At 37.5% G+C, this 14,817-nt stretch overlaps 1 protein-coding gene across 3 annotated transcripts in view; it reads left to right on the top strand.

Annotated features, from left to right (window-relative positions):
- Nucleotides 1-14,817, top strand: part of CLCN3 (chloride voltage-gated channel 3) — a 102,281-nt gene that overhangs the window by 13,851 nt on the left and 73,613 nt on the right. The window contains exon 2 of one of the 3 annotated variants that reach the window (XM_047717701.1): nucleotides 3,950-4,012. The exons of the other annotated variants lie outside the window; for them this stretch is intronic. The gene's annotated coding sequence lies outside the window, so the exon portion shown is untranslated. The remainder of the gene's footprint in view (nucleotides 1-3,949; nucleotides 4,013-14,817) is intronic. 3 annotated transcript variants of the gene reach the window in all.

Genomic DNA, 14,817 nt, shown 5'->3' with positions numbered 1-14,817 from the left:
TACCTATAAATAATGTTTTACCAGCTATCTGGGCATCCCTTTGCTCAGTGAAGTTGACATATAAAATTAGCCATCATAACAATCAGATCATATGTGTAGAAATTATACAAAGTGAACATATGGTTATTATTATCCCTCAATCGAAAAATAAAACATTACCTGTTCCTTCAGAATTCTCCCTTGTTTCCCTTCCAATTTCAAAGGTAGCTATTATTTTGACTTCTATTGGTATTTAAACTTTATATAAATGAATTATATTATTTATACTCTATTATGTCTGGTTCATTTATGTTTTGAGATTCATCTATGTTGCTGAATATAGCAGTAATTATTTTCATTGCCATGTAGTATCTCATTGTGTAAATATGCTGCTGTTTTTCTGTTCTATTCACCATATATTGTTGGCAGATATTTAGGGTTTTTTTTTTCCTTTCAGATTTTGGTCACTAATAATGCTGTTATGAATTTTCACGTACCTGTATTTTAGCACACATAATATTATTCAGATCTGGGGGGTTTATACCCTGGAATGGAATTCTTAGGTGATAGGGAATGTGGATCTCAGTAGTGCTAGCTCCTGTCAAAGATAGTTTCAAAGTAGTTATAGCATGTTCATTATACCAGGTGTGTGTGAGAGTTCTAGTTCCTCCCCATCTTCACTAATACTTGATATTTTCAGTCTTAAAAATTTTGGCTATTCTAGTGTGGGTGCAGTATTCTCACATTTTGGGTTTATTTTACATTTGTCTGAAGGCTTAGGAGTTTAAATACCTCTTTTGCATGTTTATTGGATTTTTAGATTGCCTCTTTAGTCTTATTGCCTATTTTATGAGTACTTTATGCATTCTGATTAAGAGTCCTTTATCAGATATATGTATTGCAGATGTCTTTTCTTGCTCTGGCATGCCTTTTCACTTTCTTAATGTAATCTTTTGATGAAGATGCCATCAATTCTAATAAAATCCAGTTTATCTTTTCCTTTATTTTTGTCTTTTTTGTGTTCTGTTTAAGATCTCTTTCCATACCTCAAGGTCATGAAGGAAGTAGCTGATTTTCTCCTGGAAGTTTTATTTTTTGTGCCTTTCACATTTAGATTTATCATCTACCTTGCCACTAATTTTTATATGTGATGTAAGTTAAAGATTTAGATTCATTTTTTCCCCATATGGATAACTAGTTTATCCAGCACTATTTATTGAAAAGACCTTCCATTCTCCTGTGTACTGCGGTGACATCTTTATCATCTATCAAGTGGATATATTTCTGTAGATCTGTTTCTGGATTTTCTACTCTGTTATATTGAAATATTTTTATTTCTTTATGCCAGCATATATATTAAGTTTTGTTTTTCACTTTGGTCTTTTATTGACCTGTAGACCATGTAATGTAGTCCATTTACATTTAATGTAATCACCGATATAGTTGAGTTCAAATCTATTGTTTTTGTTTCCTGTTTGTCATGGCCCTTCTTTTTCTCTATTTCTGTTCTTCTCAGTATTTTGTTAGTTACACACTGTCTTGTATTTTGTTTGGTGCATTACTCTAGAGATGATAACATGCACTCTTGACTTTTTAGTTCTATAAAATTAGTACTTTTACCACTCTATGTAGAATGCAAGGACCTTAGGATATTTTACTTCATTTTATCCTCCCTCCCACTTTTTGTGCTGTTATTGTTGTCTGTTTTAATTTTGCATATATTTTATATTTCACAAGACATTACTGTTTTATGTCAGAGTCTATTTATTTTTTCAAGATTTTATTTGAGAGAGAGAGAGACACCACATGCACACAAGCAGAGGGAGGGACAGAGGGAGAGGGAGAAACAGACTCTCCACTGAGCAGGGAGCACAGTAGGGCCTCATCCCAGGACCTTGGGATGGTAACCTGAGCTGAGGGCAGATGCTGTATGGACTGAGGCACCCAGGCACCCTGTTAGTGTCTATTTAGATTTAGCTGCATCTTTACTTTTTCTGTTGCTCTTCATTCTGTATTGCATTTTCATGTTTCGGTCTGGGTTAGTTATCTTTCTGCCTGAACAACTCTCATTAGTATTTCCTTCCATTACTATTAACAATAAGTTCAGTCAGTGTTTGTAAAAGTTTTTGTTTCCCCTTTATTTTTGTAGGATATATTTGCAGTTATATATTTCCAGATCTATAGTTCTTTTCTTTTCTTTTCTGATTTTATTTGACACACAGAGAGAGCATGTGAAATAGGAAGGGGGAGCAGCAGGCAGAGGGAAAAGTAGGCTCCTGGGGAGTAGGAAGCCCACTGTGGGGCTTGATCCCAGGACCCTGGGATCATGACGTGAGCTGAAGGCAGATGGTTAACCAACTGAGCCACCTAGGCATCCCCATAGTCATTTTCTTTCTTTTTAAAAATTTTTTATAATTTTATTTATTTGAGAGAGAGAGCTTGCGTGCATGCAAGAGAGAGAGAGCAGGAGCATGAGCGGGGGTGGGGGGGTAGAGGGAGAGGAAGAAACAGGCTTCCTGCTAAGTAAGGACTCTGGGATCATGACCTAAGCCAAAGGCAGATGTTCAACGGGCTGAGCCACTGAGGATTCCCCTATAGTCATTTTTCTTTGAACACTTTAAAGATAAATTCTTGTGTCATTTGCCTTCCATTATTTCTGTTGAGAAGTCAGCTATCGATCTAATTTTTTCCCTTTTTGCTGCTTTTAAGAATTTTTTCTTTGTTTTCGGTTTGGTTTTGAGAAACTTAACCAGGGTTGCCTAAGTGTGGTTTTCTTTGTATTTATCCTGTCTGGGGTTATTAGAGCCTCCTGAATTGTGACTTGATTTTTATTTTTCCTTTTTCCTTTTTTTTTTTTTTTTTTTAAATCTTTGGATAATTTTGACCAGTGAATCCTCAAGTCTTGTTTCTGCCATTCTTTCTGCCATCTCCTTTTAGGACTCCAGTTACATGTGTTAGATCTTTTCTTTGAGATCCTTGTGTTTCTTAGGCACTCACTCCTCTTAGGCACTTTGTTTTTGTTTTTTTAATCTTTTTTTTTTTTCCTTTTCATTTGGATATTTTAACTCATTTGGGTAAATACCAAGGAATGTAATAGCTGGATCATATGGGAAGAGTATGTTTAGTTTTATAAGAAACTGTGAAATTGTCTTTTAAAGTGGTTGTACCATTTGCATTCCCACCAACAGTGAATGTACATTTCACATTTGGTGTTGTCAGTAGTTTGGATTTTAGCTGTTACAATAGGTGTGTAATGGTATCTCATTGTTTTCTATCAAGTTTTGAATTTCAGTTATTTTTCAGCCATCACATTTCGATTTGATTAATTTCCTATAAATTGCTATACTGTGGGAGAAATTCTCTGTTTTTGTTTTGTTTTGTTTTGTTTTTAAACATATTGATTACTTGTTTAAAGTTCATACCTGAATATTCTACATGGACTTCTGGGTCTTTATGTGTTGCCTATTTTTATCTCTTGCTTTTCCAGTCTTTTGACCTAGACTTCAGGTATGCTTTTTAATTTTTTATTGAATGTTGGATATTGTATACAAAAAATTAAAGATGCTCTGGATGAGGATACCTTCACCTGTAATGTGTTTAATTTTTTTCTTGGTAGACAGGTTGTGTAGAAGCAAATTACATTGATCCCATTAAAGATCAAGATAATTTGCCTTATGGTTTTAGACTTTCTAGATGGTCTATATTTTGACTTACTTTATTTTTAGGGCATAGCCCTTGAGGATTTTAGTAGAAAGCTATGTGTTTACTAAGACTCCTTCTCTTTGTTGGGTGCTGAAATTTAGTTTTTATCTCCTTACATTTTGAGACTACTGACAGCTTTGCTTATCAGTTTAGTCTCTTAACCACTTTTTGCTTAGTTTCTTGGCCTCTTGCTCATGAAATTTAGGAACCATAAATATTTTTAGGGGAAAAGTATCATAGAATGATTTGTTCTATCTCATTTCTCCAGGGTATTGGACCATTCAAGTCCACATTGGTGATTCTGAACTTCAGATCCTGTCTCCTTGACCCCGTAAGACTGCCAAAAGCTCCCCACTTTCACTTTCTGCTAGGGTTCTCAGTCTCTATACTTATAAATCAGGAAAAGGCTCAAGGGCAAAAAGTTGTTGAGACTGTTGTTTACCTGCTCCATTTTTTTTCTTCAGAATCTTGCCACTTTAAGTTCTTAGTGCCTTGTATGTTCCCTGGCAGTTCTGGATATTTTTTGATTAAAAAAAAATAAATACAGGAAGAAAATGCAATATTTTGCTATTATTAGTCATTTGCTGTCTTCATTACAAATGTGTTTTTTCCTAATTTAATTATAAAGTTATAAACCAGTTAAACACATATATCCATAATTTGGAAAATCAGGTGATATTTAATAGTGTACCCATTTTTCTGTGTTTGAGTAGCTTCTTGGCTCTTTATATACAGATACAGAATTAACTCTTTATATACAGATACAGAATTAACTCAAGGAAGTAAAAACCCTTAGGAGGACCTAAGTGTTTCCATCTTTCCACACTGCCATCAACTATTGATGATGTCTTTATTTGTGGTTTTCAATAGGAGAGAGTACCAGTTAGGAAGGAATGGGCAAGGGTATAAAAAAGGATTTTTTTGTTGCTCTTTTTCTTACCAGAGAAGATACTTTTCCTAGAACTGTATCAGTAGATTTCTTATATCACTGGCTAGAATTGGATCACACGCCCATACCTAGGCTGATCACTGACAAAGAGGAATGGGATTACTGACTGGTTAGAACAATCATAATTTGGGGGCGCCTGGGTGGCTCAGTGGGTTAAAGCCTCTGCCTTCAGCTCAGGTCATGATCCCAGGATCCTGGGATCGAGCCCCGCATCGGGCCCTCTGCTCCGCCAGAAGCCTGCTTCCTCCTCTCTCTCTGCCTGCCTCTCTGCCTACTTGTGATCTCTGTCTGTCTAATAAATAAATAAAATCTAAAAAAAAAAAAAAGAACAATCATAATTTGTTCCTTGGAATTAGGCACAATGCCAGCCAAACAAAGTTAAAATTCTGTTAGCAAGGAAGAAATTGGAGTACCGTAGAGTAAGCAGCCATTTGTGTTTTCCGTACAGATTCGGTTCTTGAAGGTTAGTTTAGTTGAAGTATAAGATGTGGAATAGCAGTTGACAGTTAACTATGTAAGTGTTAAATTGGGTGGTACAGATTTTAGATGTTATACTTCAAAGAAAAAGGATATTATTTTGATAACCCTTTAGAATTGCAAAGAGTGTTCTAGAAGGGGAGCTAATACATGAAGTCCCAGCAGTAGGAAAATGTATTATGTTGTGAGACGGTGAATGTTCTTTTGTAAGGTAGTGATATCCTTTCTTTCAGCATAGCTGATAGGGTTCTGTTAACAGTGATTGGAAGGGGAACATCCTGGAAGAAATGGTCTCAGATCTACCCTCATGGACTAGGGCAGATGCAGATGTCAGAGGAAAGAGCTTGTTTCTGTGTCTGCTTAATATCTGGGCAGCATTTAAGTGGATAGTTGGACAAGCAGTCGGGTATTAAATATTCTTTCATGACTCTGTATCTTTTTAGTATACCGGAAAAATGAGGAGTTGATCACTGGAAAGTACTGATAGTGTTTTGGCATATGTGTTGAATGAAGATCTGTTATGTTTAGTGGCTTTTAAGTTGTAGACCTATATTTACATCCTGGCTCTGCCAGTTACTACCTCTGCAAGTCACTTAGCCTCTCTATGCCTTGTTTTTTTTTTTTTTTTTTTCCCCTCTTTAAAGAGTAGGAGTACTCTCTAAATGATTGCTCTGAGAATTAAGTGTGTGTTGAGACTTTAATATGTGAATAACATATGTAGAATCTTTAGCACAGTAACTAATTAATGGTAAGGACTCTAGCTATTTCTCTTTTCTTCTATATTCCTTTCCTGTTGGATATATTGGACTCTATCTTCTGGCAGATGTAAAATATTTTCACAAAGGATACCTAACCTCCACTTTCTGTTACGAGGCCTTCTAGTGGCTTCTATTCAGTCTTAGGCTTTGTTAGGCTCTTCAGTTTCCTAAAGAAAACTGGCTGAAATAAACAAATAACTATTATAACTCCAACAGATAATTCTAAAATCACTGCTATGTAATGTGTAGTAAACCTTCAGCAAAAAAAAAAAAAATAAATAAAAATAAATTAAAAACAAACACACGCATACACTGGTGACTTCTGAAACCTTCTACAGAATCCATCTATACAAAATACTCTAAAATAAATCTGTGAATCTTGCCAGAATATCATAAATGTACTGTATACTAATGCCTCCAGAAGCAGTGTAGCCCAGCAGACATCTTGATTTTAGATTTCTGACTTCCAGAACTGCAAGAGAATAAATTTGTATTGTTTTAAACCACAAAGTTTGTGGTAATTTGTTACATTAGCAGTAGGAAACTGATCATATATATCATTTAAATAATAATACATGTATTATTATGAAAAGTTTCAGCCTTATCAGTCCCCTGAAAAGGATCTTGGGGGTCTTCAGGGGTCTGTAGAACACACTTGGCCCCACGTTGAAAGTTCTGTTTCAAGATAAGCCAGCCACAGAATGCACATTGGGTAACTGAATAGAGTGACTTGTATTACAGGCCGTAAGAGTGGAAAGGCTTATATTTAAAGGTCAAAATCTTTATAATGTGTTATCATTTCTCTTAAAATTTTATATATATATGTACACACAACTTTGGAGAGAAATACACCAAAATAATGATTTTTCTCTTGGTGTTGGAATTTGGCTGCTCTTAATCTTCATGCCTTGCAGTGTTTTCCAAATTGTCACTAGCTTGGCTACACATCTATAAAACTGACCTGAAACTTATAAGTCATTATAAGGTGTATTTTCAACGTAGGAGGATAGAATATATTTCTTTAATAGTTTGTTGACTTGCTTGATAACTTAAATATTTAATCACGTGGCAGATGAGTCTTCCTTTGTACTCTTTGTCTGGGCCTTGTCAGTGTTAGGGTTTGGGCATATGCCAGGCTGTTGTATCTCCAGGTCTTTGAACATATTTCCTTTGCCCATATACCAATTATTGCTTGTACTTTGCTTCTCATGTTAGACCTCACTTCCTCTGGAAAGCCTTACCAGACTCTCCAGCTTTGTGCTAGGGGCCCCTCCTATCTAGTTAATTGTATTGCTTTTACTGTGTTTGCTTTCTTGACTTTCCTTACTTGCCTTTTTCTTTATAGCCTGCCCTCCTCCTAGATTAAGCTGTACTTTCTTTCAGTATAATTATCCTGGTAAATCTTGTTGGCTTGTATGTTGTTTATTTTTCCGCCTACTGTGGTTTTAGAGCTGATCCATTATGTATTGATTACATATTTTAACTCTTTTTTTTTTAAGATTATTTATTTATTTATTTGACCGAGAGAGATCACAAGTAGGCAGAGAGGCAGGCAGAGAGAGAGGAAGGGAAGCAGGCTTCCTGCTGAGCAGCGAGTCCGATGCGGGACCCGATCCCAGGACTCTGGGATCATGACCTGAGCCGAAGGCAGAGGCTTTAACCCACTGAGCCACCCAGGCGCCCCATATTTTAACTCTTGATGAGCAATCTTATTTTCCTTATTTCTAGACTTTGTGAGGACAGGATATTAGTATATCATGGGCAGCCACATATGCTGTTTATTTTATCCTCCCTTCTTAAAATGCATAATATATTGGCATGCACACAGCAGAAGCTCATTGAAAGGTTGCTGTTTTATAAAAAAATATATTTTACCATATTTGCTAATCATCTTTTAGGATTTTTAGGAGTATTTTTTCCTTTTCATTTGTTGAACTAATATGGCTATATAGAGAAAAGTTTTGATTTAACTGGACACCTAGGAAGCCTAGGATATTCAGTGGAGTAGCAGGAACTATGAGTATACCCATATTGTTATAGCTGTATTGCCAAGGGTCCCACCATGGTGATGGTGTTGTCTGAGAGGAAGAAGGCAAAGGATGGAAGATATTCGCTCTACCAATATCAATATCTAGCTCCCTGACATTACTCATTGTCATCACTTCTATTTCTCAGTTTTCTTATCTGAAAAATGAATGCAAAATATCTATTCTACCCACCCAACTCCGCTCAGTTTTTGGAAACAAAAGAATGTAATAAAGGGTGGAAGTGTTGCTATTATGTTTGAGGGTCATTTGTGGCAATTTTGGCTTGGGTACTCAAAGTTTAAACTTATTTAACTTGTGCAGCTTTGAGATTACATGTTGACCTTCAGATAGATTATCCTGGGTTCACAAAAATCTTAAATGGTTAACTCCAGGACTTAATAATGGATTGCCCTGGAGAGATGCTGATTCTAGAACTGGGCAAGGAATATACAAGATGAGCCCAGATTATGTGTAATACCAGAAGTAAGGAAGTGTCAAAACAAAACTGAACAAAAAAACAAACACAAAAGGGTGAGGGATTGTCCAAGGAACACAGGAATTAACCTGAAAGAGCTCCAAATAGCCAAAACTGGAAAATTTGAGCAACAAAATAAATAGTGCACAATTAGATTATAACCAAAGTATAAAATAAATATAAATGAGCATGTATATATGATGTAAGTGATAGACATTGATATAAATGATTGAATGAATAAATAAATAGAGGAAAAGAGACAGGTCTCCCTTGTAGAAGAATTCCAAATAATTTATGTAAATATTCCTTCCTCATGGAGGAGGAGCTTACTTCCTACCTCCTTTCCCTTAAGGGTGTGCTAGACTTAGTGACTTACTTCCAAAGAATAAAGTAGGAAAAGAAGGAGAAAATAGTAACTTTGCAGTGGAGAAGCGTGGCAAACACTACTGTAACCAAGTAAGGGAGGTTAATATCACCAGTGATATATGGATATTACATACTCCTATGATGTGACAGGATGGGCACTTTACCTTTGTGATAATTCTTTTCAAAGACCCATAATTCCACTCTAACCCCAAGAGAAACAATAGACAGATCTCCACTGGGGAGGACATTTTGCAGGATACTTCACCAGTCAAGGTCATGAAAAATCAGGAAAGACTGAGAAGTTGTCGTAGGCCAGAGGAGTTTAGGGAGACATGTTAAAATACACTGTGATATCTTGGATTGAAACCTGGAATAGGAAGAGGACATGAATATAAAAACTGGTAAAAAAGATAAGGTCTGGAGTTTACTTAATAGTTATGTACCATTGCCAGTTTCTTAGTTTAGACAAATGTACTATGGGAATAAAAGATATTAACAGTTGAGAAAACTGAGTGGGAGGTATTTGGGACCTCTTTGTACTGTCTTTGCAACTTTCTGCAGATCTAAAATTAGTTCATAATAAAGTTTATTTTAAAAAATGAGTTGGGAAGGGTTAGCTTTTTATTTCAATTTTATTTTTTAAAAAGATGTTATTTATTTACTTGAGAGAGAGAGAGAGAGCATGAGAGGGGAGAGGGTCATAGGGAGAAGCAGACCCCACCGAGCAGGGAGCCCTATGCGGGCCTTGATCCTGGGACTCTAGGATCATGACCAGAGCCAAAGGCAGTCATTTAACTAACTGAGCCACCCAGGTGCCCCTAACTTCTTAAATAATAAAAGCAAAAATGTGTTTATTGTAGGAAACATGAATGATAAAAATATAAGTTAGTAAATAAAAGTTTTTCATAATCCTGCTACACATCGATAACTGATAATTCTGGTATTTTACTCAAGATTCAGTTCTATGCATATTCCATTCAGTAAATAATTATTAGGCTCCTTTTGGGCCAGACACCATGCGAGGTGGTTGGTGGTTGAATTGTTGCTAAGGTAAAAAGCCTGAATGCTGCTAAGATAGAGTTGGTTGCTTTCTGTGAATTAGAATAATGAAGTTCTTTGATAACAATTGCAGGTAGAAAACATTAATAAAGTAATCCAGGAGTAATTTTTTTTTTTTTTTAAGATTTTATTTATTTATTTGACAGAGAGCAATCACAAGTAAGCAGAGAGGCAGGCAGAGAGAGAGGAAGAAGCAGGCCCCCCGCCGAGCAGAAAGCCCGATGCGGGGCTCGAACCCAGGACCTGGGATCATGACCTGAGCCGAAGGCAGCGGCCCAACCCACTGAGCCACCCAGGCGCCCCAACCAGGAGTAATTTTTTTAATAAATATAGTGTCCTTGCATGTGGCTTTATAGGCAAAAAAAAATTACTTAGTGTAAAGTTGTGGTAGAACTCCAGAAATCCCAGAAATGTATTTTGATGATCTGACTTTGCTCAGCGTTTTAAAGGTTACATTTGTGCATGTTGTCTTTAGTAGATGACAGGTTCATTTTAGTCTTACTGTTTTATCTGACATGTACAGATAATATTGATGGCATTGTTCTAATAATGAGGCACTTGGCTCCAAATCTAAATTTGTTGGGGCACCTGGGTGATTTAGTAGGCATCCAACTCTTGATTTCGGCTCAGCTCGTGTTCTCAGGGTTATGAGATTGAGCCCCACGTCAGGCTCAGTGTGGAGCCTGTTCTCTCTGTGCTCCCCAGTCCCCCAGGATAAATGATAAATAAAATCTTTAAAAATTTTTGAATTTGGCAACATTAAACTATTAAGCCTTTAAAAAGCATTGAGATGGTTATATCATGAATCTTCTCAGTAAAGGGTTTTTTTAGAAATTCTTTAAGTTAATAAAATACTACCACTACCATTTAATGGCTCTCTGTTGGGAAAAGGTCACAACTCTTTCAAATGGTCTACTCAGAATTATTTTTAGAAATAAATAATTCTAAGGTTCATGTGATACTTATTCTAAGCAGTGTCATGTTCTTAATAAATTTGACACTCTTTATATTCTGTTGCCAATTGTCTTGTAAACATTTTCTGCACCTGCATCTCCAGGTCACTTCAGTCAGAGCAACCTATTTCACCTACCTAATACGTGTGGAGTAAGGGACTTCCCTAATTTGTGTGTTTGTGTAAGAGCATGGTAATGCATTTAGGGAAAACTAACCCATACTAAGTTTATGAAGTGCTGTCATTGAAGATGTTACTAATGAACAAAGGAAAAGAACTTGGTATTATAAAGTGACACCTTGATAAACATAACCTAAAATACCAGTGGAAAGCCAGTCAAAAGCCAGTCAAATACTATCATCATACAGGAGGAGTCAAGATGGCGGAGAAGTAGCAGCTGAGACTACAGGTAGCGGGAGATCAGCTAAATAGCTTATCTAAAGATTGCAAACACCTACAAATCCAACGGGAGATTGAAGAGAAGAAGAACAGCAATTCTAGAAACAGAAAATCAACCACTATCTGAAAGGTAGGACTGGCGGAGAAGTGAATCCAAAGTGACTGGAAGATAGACCTCGAGGGGAGGGGCCGGCTCCCGGTGAGCGGCGGAGCAATGGAGCACAAAATCAGGACTTTTAAAAGTCTGTTCCGCTGAGGGACATCGCTCCAGAGGCTTAACTGGGGTGAAGCCCACGCGGGGTCAGCGTGGCCTCAGTCCCGCAGGCTCACAGAAGGATCGGGGGTGTCTGAGGGTCGCAGAGCTTTCAGGTATTAGAACGGGGAAGCTGGCTACAGAGACAGAGCCGAGGAGTGACTCTCAGCTCGGGGTTACCTTGACCCGGTCGCAGGCTCGGTCAGCTCGGAGCGCGGCCGGAGGCAGGGTGACGGGAGTAGTTGGGCGCTGTTCTCTGAGGGCGCACTGAGGGGTGGGGCACCGGGCTCTTGGCTCCTCCGGGCCTGAGACCGGGAGGCCGCCATCTTCATTCCCGTCTTCTAGAACTCTACGGAAAGCGCTCAGGGAACAAAAGCTCCCGAAAGCAAACCCAGCAAACCTGAGCGGATTACTCAGCCCGGCCCCTGGTAAGGGCGGTGCAGCTCCGCCTGGGGCAAAGACGCTTGAGAATCACTACAACAAGCCCCTCCCCCAGAAGATCAACGAGAAACCCAGCCAGGACCAACTTCACCTACCAAGTAGTGCAGTTTCAAACCAAGGAGAGCGGCGGAATTCCAGAGGAGGAGAAAGCAAAGTGCGGAACTCATGGCTTTCTCCCCATGATTCTTTAGACTTGCAGTTAATTTAATTTTTTTTTCTTCAATTTTTTTTTCTCTTCTGCTAAATTTTTTTAACTTTTACCATTTTCTTTTTTAACGTTTTTTAAATAGTTTATCTAATATATATATATATATTTTTTTCCTTTTTATATTTTTTCTTTATCGGCTTTCTTTTTTTAATAGTTTCTTTTTTTTTTTTTTTTCTTTCTGAACCCCTTTTTATCCCCTTTCTACCCCCTCACGATTTGGGATCTCTTCTGATTTGGCTAAAGCATATTTTCCTGGGGTTGTTGCCACCCTTTTAGTATTTTACTTGCTCCTTCATATACTCTTATCTGGACAAAATGACAAGGCGGAAAAATTCACCACAAAAAAAAGAACAAGAGGCAGTACCAAAGACTAGGGACCTAATCAATACAGACATTGGTAATATGTCAGATCCAGAGTTCAGAATGACGATTCTCAAGGTTCTAGCTGGGCTCGAAAAAGGCATGGAAGATATTAGAGAAACCCTCTCTGGAGAGATAAAAGCCCTTCCTGGAGAAATAAAAGAACTAAAATCTAACCAAGTTGAAATGAAAAAAGCTATTAATGAGGTGCAATCAAAAATGGAGGCTCTGACTGCTAGGATAAATGAGGCAGAAGAAAGAATTAGCGATATAGAAGACCAAATGACAGAGAATAAAGAAGCTGAGCAAAAGAGGGACAAACAGCTACTGGACCACGAGGGGAGAATTCGAGAGATAAGGGACACCCTAAGACGAAACAACATTAGAATAATTGGGATTCCAGAAGAAGAGCAAACAGAGAGGAGAGCAGAAGGTATGTTGGAGAGAATTATTGGAGAGAATTTCCCTAATATGGCAAAGGGAACAAGCATCAAAATCCAGGAGATGCAGAGAATCCCCCTCAAAATCAATAAGAATAGGTCCACACCCCGTCACCTAATAGTAAAATTGACAAGTCTTAGTGACAAAGAAAAGATCCTGAAAGCAGCCCGGGAAAAGAAGTCTGTAACGTACAATGGTAAAAATATTAGATTGGCAGCAGACTTATCCACAGAGACCTGGCAGGCCAGAAAGAGCTGGCATGATATATTCAGAGTACTAAATGAGAAAAACATGCAGCCAAGAATACTATATCCAGCTAGGCTATCGTTGAAAATAGAAGGAGAGATTAAAAGCTTCCAGGACAAACAAAAACTGAAAGAATTTGCAAATACCAAACCAGCTTTACAGGAAATATTGAAAGGGGTCCTCTAAGCAAAGAGAGACCCTAAAAGTAGTAGATCAGAAAGAAACAGAGACAATATACAATAACAGTCACCTTACAGGCAATACAATGGCACTAAATTCATATCTCTCAATACTTACCCTGAATGTTAATGGGCTAAATGCCCCAATCAAAAGACACAGTGTATCAGAATGGATGAAAAAACAAAACCCATCTATATGTTGCCTACAAGAAACTCATCTTAAACCCGAAGACACCTCCAGATTTAAAGTGAGGGGGTGGAAAAGAATTTACCATGCTAATGGACATCAGAAGAAAGCAGGAGTGGCAATCCTTATATCAGATTAATTAGATTTTAAGCCAAAGACTATAATAAGAGATGAGGAAGGACACTATATCATACTCAGAGGAACTGTCCAACAAGAAGATCTAGCAATTTTAAATATCTATGCCCCTAACGTGGGAGCAGCCAACTATATAAACCAATTAATAACAAAATCAAAGAAACACATCGACAAGAATACAATAATAGTAGGGGATTTTAACACTCCCCTCACTGAAATGGACAGATTATCCAAGCAAAAGATCAACAAGGAAATAAAGGCCTTAAATGACACACTGGACCAGATGGACATCACAGATATATTCAGAACCTTTCATCCCAAAGCAACAGAATACACATTCTTCTCTAGTGCACATGGAACATTCTCCAGAATAGATCACATCCTCGGTCCTAAATCAAGTCTCAACTGGTATCAAAAGATTGGGATCATTCCCTGCATATTTTCAGACCACAATGCTCTGAAGCTAGAACTCAATCACAAGAAGAAATTTGGAAAGATCCCAAATACATGGAGACTAAACAGCATCCTTCTAAAAAATGAATGGGTCAACCAGGAAATTAAAGAAGAATTGAAAAAACTTATGGAAACAAATGATAATGAAAACACAACGGTTCAGAATCTGTGGGACACAACAAAGGCAGTCCTGAGAGGAAAATATATAGCGGTACAAGCCTTTCTCAAGAAACAAGAAAGGTCTCAGGTACACAACCTAACCCTACACCTAAAGGAGCTGGAGAAAGAACAAGAAAGAAACCCTAAACCCAGCAGGAGAAGAGAAATCATAAAGATCAGAGCAGAAATCAATGAAATAGAAACCAAAAAAACAATAGAACAAATCAACGAAACTAGGAGCTGGTTCTTTGAAAGAATTAATAAGATTGATAAATCCCTGGCCAGACTTATCAAAAAGACGAAAGGACCCAAATAAATAAAATCACGAATGAAAGAGGAGAGATCACAACTAACCCCAAAGAAATACAGACAATTATAAGAATATACTATGAGCAACTCTATGCCAACAAATTTGACAATCTGGAAGAAATGGAAGCATTCCTAGAGACATATAAACTACCACAACTGAACCAGGAAGAAATAGAAAGCCTGAACAGACCCATAACCAGTAAGGAGATTGAAACAGTCATCAAAAATCTCCAAACAAACAAAAGCCCAGGGCCAGATGGCTTCCCAGGGGAATTCTACCAAACATTTAAAGAACTAATTCCT

The sequence above is a fragment of the Lutra lutra genome, chromosome 2, assembly GCF_902655055.1.
Source record: "Lutra lutra chromosome 2, mLutLut1.2, whole genome shotgun sequence".
Lineage (NCBI taxonomy): Eukaryota > Metazoa > Chordata > Mammalia > Carnivora > Mustelidae > Lutra > Lutra lutra.
The sequence above is the reverse complement of the archived record's forward strand: the minus strand, read 5'-3'. Positions and strand labels throughout refer to the sequence as shown.